This window comes from Choloepus didactylus, chromosome 14 (assembly GCF_015220235.1).
Source record: "Choloepus didactylus isolate mChoDid1 chromosome 14, mChoDid1.pri, whole genome shotgun sequence".
Classification (NCBI taxonomy): domain Eukaryota; kingdom Metazoa; phylum Chordata; class Mammalia; order Pilosa; family Megalonychidae; genus Choloepus; species Choloepus didactylus.
Window position 1 is genome coordinate 73,058,863 of NC_051320.1, and position 11,313 is coordinate 73,070,175.

Here is an 11,313-nt window from a genome sequence, read left to right on the forward strand (position 1 = left end):
TTTATAAATAGAAAAACATATAAATCAAAACATTGTTTTAAAAATCTGTATGAAAATCTAATCTAAAATTTAAAAAAACCTTTTTATTATCTTTAAAACCATCAGATTCTCTGCTGGAATTGATACATTGGGAATGTTCATTGGTGCCCAGATACAGACAGATTTTTACTCTTAATTATTTTTCATTTCCCTGTAATAGGCTTTGGGGAGCCAGAGCAAAGACTAAATTATAAATCTTCTGCTTGTCTTACTTTCTACTGACTTCAGTATATTTTTAGGAGATAGTGAGTTAGATAAATCTTAAATAAGTCAGTGACTATTCACTTCTCAAGCTAACATTAAGTCCAATTGTGGTGGACATTATTGGTTGCTTTCATGTCATCCATTCCTCTCTCGGTTGTGTTCCTCAAATAGCCATGTGCCTCACGGGATGCTGACCTACTTCCAGAATCTGGGGTTTCCCTGGTTGGTTTAAAGAAAATCCATTCTTTTGCTAGTAATTGGTTCATCTGCTGGGTGGATTCTGAGAAAAGTTTCCTCTTTCTCAAGGAAGAGACACCAAAAAAAAAAAAAACCACCATGCTTTATTTGTCTGCCTCAGATTGTGATTTAAATGTGGATTCAGCATAAAGTCTTTATATAAAGAAACTAACAATAGAACAGAGGGTGAGTACATTTAAAAAAATTCAAAATGCACCGGAAATTTTGTCATAAAACAAATAATAAAACAAACAAGGTTAGACTGTGTATGGTTAAAAGGGAAGTAAGAAAATTTCAGGTTAATTCATTTTTAAAGTTGGCATATAATTTACATGTAATAAGAGAAAGTTCCTTCCTGCTTGTTTCTAGTCAATACTCATTCTTTCAAAGGACGCCCATTTCTGACTTATATCACCATAGATTTGTTTTACCTCTGCTTGGATGTCACATCAATGGACTCATAGGATATGTATTTTTTTAGTCTAGTTTTTTTTTTACCTCAAAATAATATTCCTGAAATTCACGCACATCTTACATGTATGAGTAGTTTGTTCTTTTTATTGCTGAGAGTATCTCATAGTAGTAATATACCACAATTTGTTTACCTAATCTCCTATTTGTGGCAAGTTGATATGCTTTCAGTTTTGGGCTGTGATGAATAAGACTGTTGTGAAGATTCTTGAATATATCTTTTTGTAAGCATACGTTTTCATTTTTGTTTGGCCAAATACCCAGGAGTAGATTCACTGGGTGGCATGGCATTACTCTTAGTATGTAATATCCTAACAGTTTTCCAAATGGTGACACCACTTTACACTGTCACCAGAAAGTTCCATCTGCTCCACATCCTCATACATTTAGTGTTGTGAATCTTTTTGATTTTAGCCATCCTAGTGGGTGTGAAATATCTTACTGTGGTTTTACATTGCATTTCCCTAATTACTAATGATGTCAAGCCCCCTCTCATGTGCTTACTGAGTATTTGTATATCTTCCATTGTATAATGTTCATTCAACTTTTTTGCCCATTTTTAAAAGTGGGTTTTTTTTTTGTCTTTTTATTGTTTATTTATAGGAGTTCTTTTTACATTCTGGGTGTGAGTCCTTTGCCAGATATTTGTATTATAATATTGTTCTTGGTCTGTGACTTAAAAAATCACTTTCTTAATGATGTCTTTTGATGAACAGAGCTGTTTAATTTTGACGAAACCTAATTTATTAATTTGTTTTATGGCTGGGAATTTTGTGACCTATGCAAGAAATCTTTGCCTATTCCAGTGTTTCAAAGATATCCTCTTGCATTGTTTTCTAGAAGTTTTTTGTTTCTATTATATTTAGGTCTATGATCCATCTCAAATTAATTTTTGTGAATGAAGTTAGATGAGGGTGTGGTTTGATTTTTTTCCACATGAATATCCAGTTCCAGTACCATTTGTTAAAAAGACTTTCTTTTGCCTATTGAATTGATCTAATACCTTGGTCAAAAATCAGTTTACTCTGAGCCTGACCCTGGCATCAAGGAATTAAGAATGCCTTTGTGACCAAAAGGGTGAAAAGAAAGGCAACAAATAAGGTTTCAGTGGCTAAGAGAGTTCAAACAGGGTCAAGAGGCTGTCTTGGAGGTTACTCTTATGCAAGCTTCAGTTAGATATCCCAAATGGCCACAGTATGGTAAGCCCAGATCAACAGTAGTCCTGAAAACCCTAAAGAATACCTGGGTCCCTGTCTGAGACTCTATAAAAGTTTCACTCTCTACGTTTATTCTCCAGAAATTTAAATCCTCTAGAGAACTCCTACGCAGCTAAGTCCCCAAACCCAGAGACAACAGCCCCTTCAAGAACATCAACTAGTTGTATCCCCTTTTACCATAATGTCAACACCCTTTTTCAACATGAACAAGTTAGGGTGGTCACTGCCTTAGACATCCCTGAAGAGTGACATCTAAGTGATTAAACCAGAGGAAGAGATAGCAACAGACAAGATAGAATTTAACAAAGGATTATGAATACTGAATCTTTGTATAATTTTCTTTTTCTTATTTGCTAAGGTATTAGAACAGCTAAAAGGAAAGTAATGAAATGGTGGGACTGTAATGCATAACATTCTTTGAAATTCGCTCTTTTGTTAAATTGTTAATTGAAATTTGCTCTATTGTGAAATTGTAATTTGAAAGTTATCACCTTTTTGTATATATATTATATTTCACAATATGGAAATGACTGAAACTGCGGAACTGTAACCCATAATATTCTTTGAAATTTGCTCTCTAACTACTTGTTAAATTGCACTTGGAAAGTTATCACTTCTATGTAAATATGTTATATTCCACAATAAAAAAAGAGAGAGAAAAAAAAATCAATTTACTATAGTGGATCAATTTCTGGCTTCTTTATTCTGATCTAATGATGTAGTTTTCTTATTAGGTGCAGACATGTTAAAAATTGTTGTCTTCTTTATGATTAAAATCCTATGGACTGGCTATAAGAAGGTGGCATAGAGAGGCGTGGAAGCTAGTTAGTTCCCCTGGAACAACTAATAAAGAACCAGGAACAACTAGTAAATAATCCGGAATAACTGCAGGGGGACAAATGTGACCGTCCACTCATCATACACCAACTTGAATTGGGAGGAATGCCTGAGATCACAGCATAAAATCTGTAAGTAAAAACTGCAGATCCAAGCTGGGAGGCCCCTCCTCCCATGGCCCAACTGCAAAGCCTCCTGGTACTAGAGAGCAGCACTCTCCAAGCAAGCGAATATAGCTCAGCTGAGCCCCAACTGGGGTTTTAATTGGTAAACATGGACTGCTCAATACAAGCTATGAATCCCCAACAAGCAGACAGAGGCTTTTGGTGATGACTGACCTTGGAGAGCCAGAGGACCTCTCTGGGAGGGTGGGGTTGCCCAGAGGACCAGGTGCTGTCTCTGGCCAATGGGTGAAATCGAGGGTGGTCACAAACTGGCCCTGAAGGGGTCTCTCTGTCCCTTTTTTGGCTCAGTGGAGAAAGCCTCAGCCATTTTCAGTTTCCAGCGCTCTGACCCAGACAATGGTGGAGATAGCACAGGCAGAGAGACTATTCAAATGCTAATGACCTCTTCCTAGGTGGGTATCTTCCATAAGAGGAAAGAGGTGGGGCCCAGCTCTGCTACCTGACTTCCATTCAGAACCAGACCCCAGAGCCTGGGGGAAACTGCCACAGGCCACACCTCCTTACACCAGCCTGGAACTACAGGCTGACGAGTGCCACCAGCTGGGCAGAAAAGCACAGTGACTTGAGGCCTCACAGGGTGCATCAACCTTCTAACACACACCCTCAGGGAGATGTGATACTATTGCCTCCTTCTGAGACCTCAGCCCATTCTGGTCTGGGGAAACCTGGTTGGGGAAACCAAGGAAACCAGATGCCTAGACAACGGAAAACTGCAACCTACACTTAGATAAGTGAAATTATGGCCCAGTCAAAGGAACAAACTTACACCTCAACTGAGATACAGGAATTTAAACAACTAATACTAAAGCAATTCAAAAAGTTTAGGGAAGATAATGGCAAAAGAGATGAAGCGTATAATGAAAACACTTGGCGTACATAAGGTAGAAATTGAAAGTTAGTAAAAACAACTGGGAGAATCTATGGAAATGAAAGGTACAATACAAGAGATGAAAGACACAATGGAAACATACAAGAGCAGATCTCAAGAGACAGAAGAAAACACTCAGGGACTGGAGAACAAGACACCTGAAAGCCTACACACAAACGAACAGATAGAGAAAAGAATGGAAAAATAGGAGCAACGTCTCTGGAAATTAAATTACAACTCAAAACACAGAAATGTGCATGTCATTGGTATCCCAGAAGGAGAAGAGAAGGGAAAAGGGGCAGAAGCAATAATAGAGGAAATAATCAATGAAAACTTCCCATCTCTTATGAAAGACATAAAATTACAGATCCAAGAAGTGCAAGCATACCCCAAACAGAATAGATCTGAATAGGCTTATGCCAAGACACTTAATAATTAGATTATAAAATGTCAAAGATAAAGAGAGAATACTGAAAGCAGCAAGAGAAAAGTGATCCATCACATACAAAGGAAGCTTGATAAGAATATGTGCAGATTTTTTAATAGAAACCATGGAGGCAAGAAGGAAGTGGTGTGATATATTTAAGATACTGAAAGAGAAAATCCACCAACCAAGAATCCTATATCCGGCAAAACTGTCCTTCAAATATGAGGGAGAGCTTAAAATATTCTCTGACAAACAGACAATGACAGAGTTTGTGAACAAGATACCTGCTCTACAGGAAACACTAAAGGAAGCACTGCAAACAGAAAGGAAAAGACAGGAATGAGAGGTTTGGATCACAATTTTGGGAGACAGTAGCACAGCAATGTAAGTACACTGAACAAAGATGACTGTGAGTATGGTTGAAAGAGGAAGGCTAGGAGCATGTGGGACACCAGAAAGAAAGGAAAGATAAAGACTGGGACTGTGTAACTCAGTGAAACCTAGGGTGCTCAACGATTGTGATAAAATGTACAAATATGTTTTTACATGAGGTAGAACAAATAAATGTCAACATTGCAAGGTGTTAAAAATAGGATGGAACTGGGGGAAAAATACAATCAATGCAAACTAGAGACTATAATTAACAGAAACATTGTATTATGCTTCCTTTAATGTAACAAAGGCAACATACCAAAGCTAAATGCGTATGGGATAGGACATATGGGAAGGGTATGGGACTCCTGGGATTGGTGATGTTGTCTGACTCTTTATTCTACTTTAGTTTAATTCTCTTTCCTTTTGTTGCTTCCTAGCTGTCATGTTTTGTTTTGTTTTGTTTTCTTTCTTTCTTTTTTCTTTTTCTTTTGCCTCTCTACCTTCTTTGACTCTTCCTTCTTCTTTGTGGAAGAAATGGAAATGTCCTTAAATAGATAGTGGCAACGGTGCTGAATACTTAAATACATGACTATACAGGGAACCATTGATTGCTTACTTAGGAAGGAATGTATGGTGTGTGAACGAAACCATCAAAAAAAAAAAATGGGTTGATGAAGAAAACTTGAGGGTACTATATTGAGTGAAATAAGACAGACACATAAGGACAAATATTGCAGGGTCTCACTGATATGAACGAATTATAATATGTAAACTCATAGACATGAAATATAAGTTACCAGGATATAGAATGAGGCTAAAGAATGGGGAGCGGTTGCTTATTATCAGCAGAATGTTCAACTAGGGTGAACTTAAATGTTTGGAAATGGACAGAGGTGATGGTAGCATGTTGTGAGAATAACTAACAGTGCTGAAAGGTGTGTGAAGGTGGTGGAAAGGGTAAGCTCAGAGTCATGCATTTCACCAGAAGGAAAGTTGGAGGTTAAAAGATGAGAATGTATAAAACAGTGAATCTTGTGGTGGACAATGTCTGATTAACTGTACAAATATTAGAAATCTCTCTCATGAACTAGAACAAATGTATGATGCTATAACTAGAAGTTAATATTAGAGGGCCATATAGAAAAAAATATATACCTATTGCAAACTATATATTACAGTTAGTAGTAGTTTAACATTCTTTCATCAACAGTAACAAATGTACTATACCAAAATTATTAATCAATAATGGAGGGGGGCTGGTTAGAGATATGGGAGGATTTGAGTTTCCTTTTTTTTTTGTCTTTATTTCTTTTCTGGAGTAATGAAAATGTCCTAAAAATCGAAAAAAAAGGAATTAATTGTGGTGATAGGTGCACAGCTGTATGACAGTACTGTGGGCAATTGATTGTACACTTTGGATCTTTGGATAATTGTATGCCATGTGAACAATCTCAACAAAAAATAATAGTAATACAAAAAAAAAGCCTGGGATAATTCCTAGGTCTTTCTGCTAAAGTAGTCAAAGATGTTTGGGCTGATTTGAAACTGTTTTGTACCCCATAAAAAGCCTGGTTCTTTAATGCAATCTTTTGGGGCAGACCTGTTGTGGGTGGGATCTTTTGATTAGGTTGTTTCCATGGAGATGTGACCCACTCAATTGTGGGTGGAACTTTTTATTAGATTATTTCCATGGAGGTGTGACCCCACCTATTCAAGGTGGGTCTTAATTAGTTTAATGGCATTAGTTTTATTCCCTATGAAAGGATGAAAGGCAAAGACATTTTGAGGAGAGCTCAGAGATACTTAGAGAGAAAATGCCCAGAGCTGATACAGACCCAGATGTTTGGAAATGCTGTGCTAAGAGCTGAAGCCCAGTATTTGCCTCAGAGAAGCACAGAGATGCTTAAGGAGAAAGCCACTGGAATCAGAAGCTGAAAGGAACACAACCCAGCAGCAAAGGACCAGCAGATGGCAGCCACATGTCTTCCCAGCTGACAGAGGAACCCTAGACACCATCGGCCTTTCTTCAGTGAAGGTATCCTCTTGTTGATGCCTTAATTTGGACACTTTTATGGCCTTAGAACTGTAAATTTTTGAACTCATAAACCCCCATTGTAAAAGACAAAAAAAAAAAAAAAACAAAAAAAACCTATGGACCAATACCTTTCTTAGCACACCAAAATTGAATAAAATGGTGATTGCTCTACTTAGATTCTGATGTTCTTGTCTGGCACTATTCTATCTTACACCTGTACAAAGATCTACCTATTATCTTCTTCCTTTAAATAATTTTATGTTTTAAAAATGTATTGGTTAGAAGAGTTTTGCTTTCAGCTGGGATGTGGAAAGTTGCAAAAGACTGCCCTCTCAACTAAAAACCAAGGAAAACTAGATAAGCTTGATATCATAGATTTTTTGAACCAATCAGAAAGCTGAAGGTACAAAGAAATCTAAGTAAACTAAACTCATCAATGTCTTAGGGCTCCAGGGGCATGCTTTGCCCTTGAGAACTTCTTGTCTAGTTTTACCTGCAGCAATTTAATGCTGAGATGCAGTGTAAGGAAGATCATTGGGGCTGCACTTCCAAGCCATCTCCTCTTGCCTCTCAGTGGGTGCCACCCTCAAGACAGGGAGAAAGAGGTGTGAATTATTGTCCTCTTCAAACCTCACACTCACCTCTGTTACCTGAAGGGCTGCTAGGTGGGGTAGAAATAGATCTAATAGTTTGGTTTTCTAATTAGACTTTCTTTTCCTTGGAAGATGACATATTAACTGATAAGAAAATTCTGATTGGCTTAGCAGTTGTATTTCTTATTGCAAAAAAAGTGGCTCTTTTGGTTTATTAAAAGAGAAAGCAAGAATGTGGTTCATTACAAAATGGTATCAGTCTGTGGGTCAAATAAGTTTCTGTACTACAATGTCTCTTTCTAAACATGATTCATAAAGCTTATTAATTAAGTGTAAGTCTTTCACACAATGCCAGCATTATAAATAAACTCTATCTTACTTTTAAAAATTTTTCACCAGAATGGGAACATTTCTACTTGAATAGAAAAGCTAGAAGTGAAAGATATTTTATCGGGAGTTATTTTAATTTTTAAGCACCTCTCAGTAGATATTTATGATTCTTGGACTACGGAATCAAATTTTATCTTGCTAATAACTGCTTGAGATTATGACATTCAGTAGAAATAATTTATTGTATTAATTAAGAGTCATTGTAGTCACTTGTATAATAGTAAAAGGAATCACACAGTGTTATTCAGGATAGGGCTGAATATATAAAATAATGCTTTTCGTGACTGAAAGTTCTCCTGATTCACTTTCTAATAATAACTCAATATATTTCATTTCTCTGGTGCTTTTATTATAATTCTCAATGAATATCATTTAGCCCAGGTAGGATATTTCATTAAGTCAGTATAAATTGTAATAACTCAAGGTAGGAAATAATAAAGTTATGTGCAAGTGTTAAAATATCTGGGGTAAATGATGAAAATTCATCTAACCAAACTGCCAATCATAAAAACAAATTACATGGATTGAAGAAAAATGTGGACCTCAAATAAAAAGAGAAACTACATTCCAAATCCAACACAAGGTGAATGAGTAGAGGTATTTCCATGTAAAGAAAGATTTGCATTCATAACTGTAACTAGGCTTCACTTTAAACCAACAAATTTCAATTTAGATTTTCTTGCCCTACTCTGCAGCCAATATGTCTCCATTTCATGAAGAATACTATTGAGAATGGTGAGGGGGGATAATCTGAATGAGCAACAAGCGCCTTCTAAAATGAAAGGCCATTTATGTGAGGGAAAAGAAGACAAATTAGGACTAAAATTAATTTATATCACCAGTATGCCCCAAACACTGGCTTATATTCAGGCTAATGTAAATCCTTTTTAAAAATATGTTGCTTCAATTTTCAGTATACCTCAGGGAAGTAACCAATAAATGTGGGTTTTTTTTCCCAACAGAAAACATATGCCTTTCCAAGAAGGCCATGGTTGTAATGGTAAATTGTCAACAAGAGAAACATTGAACAAAGGCAAAAGCCACACTGGGTTATTTCCATTAAAATTTTTCCTCATTCAATTTTTAAAATTCTAATTTATTTCTAATAGTTTTGCAAATCTTCCCCTTAATAAAGTGACAACTCTCATCATAGAAAACCTTTAAAAATAGAGATACAAAATAGAAAAATAGCCCAAGAAATGTTTACCACTCAAAATAATTTTAATGTTGTTACACATCCTCTTACACTTAATATTGTTTTTTAGCATAATTGTGTTTATATTGTTATACATTTTTATTGCTATACATTTTTATCTTCTATATTTTTCTTTGCTTATCAATGTAACACAAACACATTTGCATGTTATAGTATACTCTTCCTAAAGACAATTCTTAATGATTTTGCAATATTCTGACAAGTATATAGATTCCTAGAAGTTGAGTTTTTGAGTAATGAATATTTTATTGACTGGATGCATATTGACAAATAGCTTCCATCTACAATTCTCTCGGAGAGGACTGCTCTCTGTTTAGTGTAAGGTCACCAGCATCTTGTTTGAAAGGCTAAAGCAACATTGGCCTGAAGACAGGGCTCGTGGGCGTAGTCAAATCAGGCTTCATGGTAAGTCATGGAGGGGAAGGAACAGTGACAAGTCCATCTCTTGACTTCAAATACTTTATTGACGGCATTGGATTCTTAGGCCAGTTGAATTCCTGCACCTCCAGCATCCAAGACTATTGTGTTTTGTAACTAACTCCCAGTTGTGCTGGGATTTTGATCCTCCCAGTTGTGCTGATTGAAAATGTCTTTAGACATTGCCAGATGTCCACTGGGAGCAAAACCACATCTGGTTGAGGATCACTAATCTACAGGATGGAATCCTATACTATGAAATTATTAAAAATATGTAGTAGAGAATATTTCATGACCTAGGAAAATGTTCATAATATTTCCAATGGAAAATCAGGATATGAAACAATAGGTACATTATGACCTTGATTTATAAAATAAAAAGAGATATGCATTGAAATGTAATGACAGCTAATATTTATTAGGTGTTCATTGTGCAGCAAATGCTAATTCACAGGTGCTGGCTTAATTCTCTCAATAACCTTATGAAGCTGTTACTGTTATTAACCCTGTTTGACAGATAAGGAAACTGAAGCTCAAAGAGGTGAAGGAACTTTGAAGGATAACACCAAAATATTAACTACAGTTATGTCTGGGTAGTGAAATTTGGGTGATCTTAATTCTTTGTATTTTCCAAACTTTCCTTTTTTGTTACTTTTTTATCAGAAAACTTTTTGAAAAGACATTATAGAGCTATAAACTTTTCTTTTAAAGAACAGCAATGTATTTAGTGAGTGCTCTCTGATTGTTTTGATCAAATACATCTAATTTTAGCCTCTTTTCTATTTCCTGACACCCTCTTAAACAATATTTTCTTCCCAATTATTTGATTGCAAAAAGTTGTAATCTTGCGCATTATTCTAACTCAGATACATACACACATATGCACACACACGCACACACCCACATATTTAGTGCTTCAACTTTAAGTCCTGAAGCACTGAAATAAAACTGTTTAACTTCTTCTAGAGAAATAAGGTACTCGAAAACTTTTTTGTCAACTTAGAACTAATGAGGAAATGCAAATCCTTGTTGAAAATCTTTTGAAAATACACCAGCCGATTTCCCCCTCCTTGGTGAAGTACTTGAGTGGGCAGAGCAGGTTAAAGCAGCGTTACTATTCTTTGAAGATGGAGCTTCCTCGAGGCTCCGGAGGTTCATTTCTGAATGTCTGTAAGCTGAAAGCAATATTGACATTGAGGAAAGTACATCATTCCAGAGCACTGGGAATTATTTTTTATTTTGCTTCTTGCCTGTTTGAGGATTATTCAAAGTGGTTAACATAGCTGGTTTCTGGTTCATTAATTAAGGCATTTTAATTTTTTTATATTTTTTTAATTTTTAGTCTCTCTTCCTGTCTCTCTTGGTTTTCTTTCAGAAACTCAAAACCCCTCCCATTTGCTGTACTGGATACTGCTTATTTATATTATTCCCTGTGTATGGTAGAGGCGACTTTGTGATTGGCATCTGTTTACTTTTACAGCCTTGACTTTTCTTGACAATGTCCCCAGTCCTCAAACCTCATTCAATATGCATTAGTTGCCCTCTCCCACTGTATGTCTGCAGAACCCAGCCAACTACCATCTGATTTATGGTAGGGTCATCAGTGGAAACTGGTCAAATCTTGTAAGCTGCCTCTCTTTGGAAGTAGGTGGGCTTTTTTTTTTTTGATGAATCAGCCTTACTACTGAGTAGTCTGCATCCCCAAGCTCACATAATTTTTGCATAGTTGACTCTAAGCTTCAAAGTCAGTTCTAAAATATGGAGCTTTCAGCTCTACTTCCAGACCCCATTACACAATATGC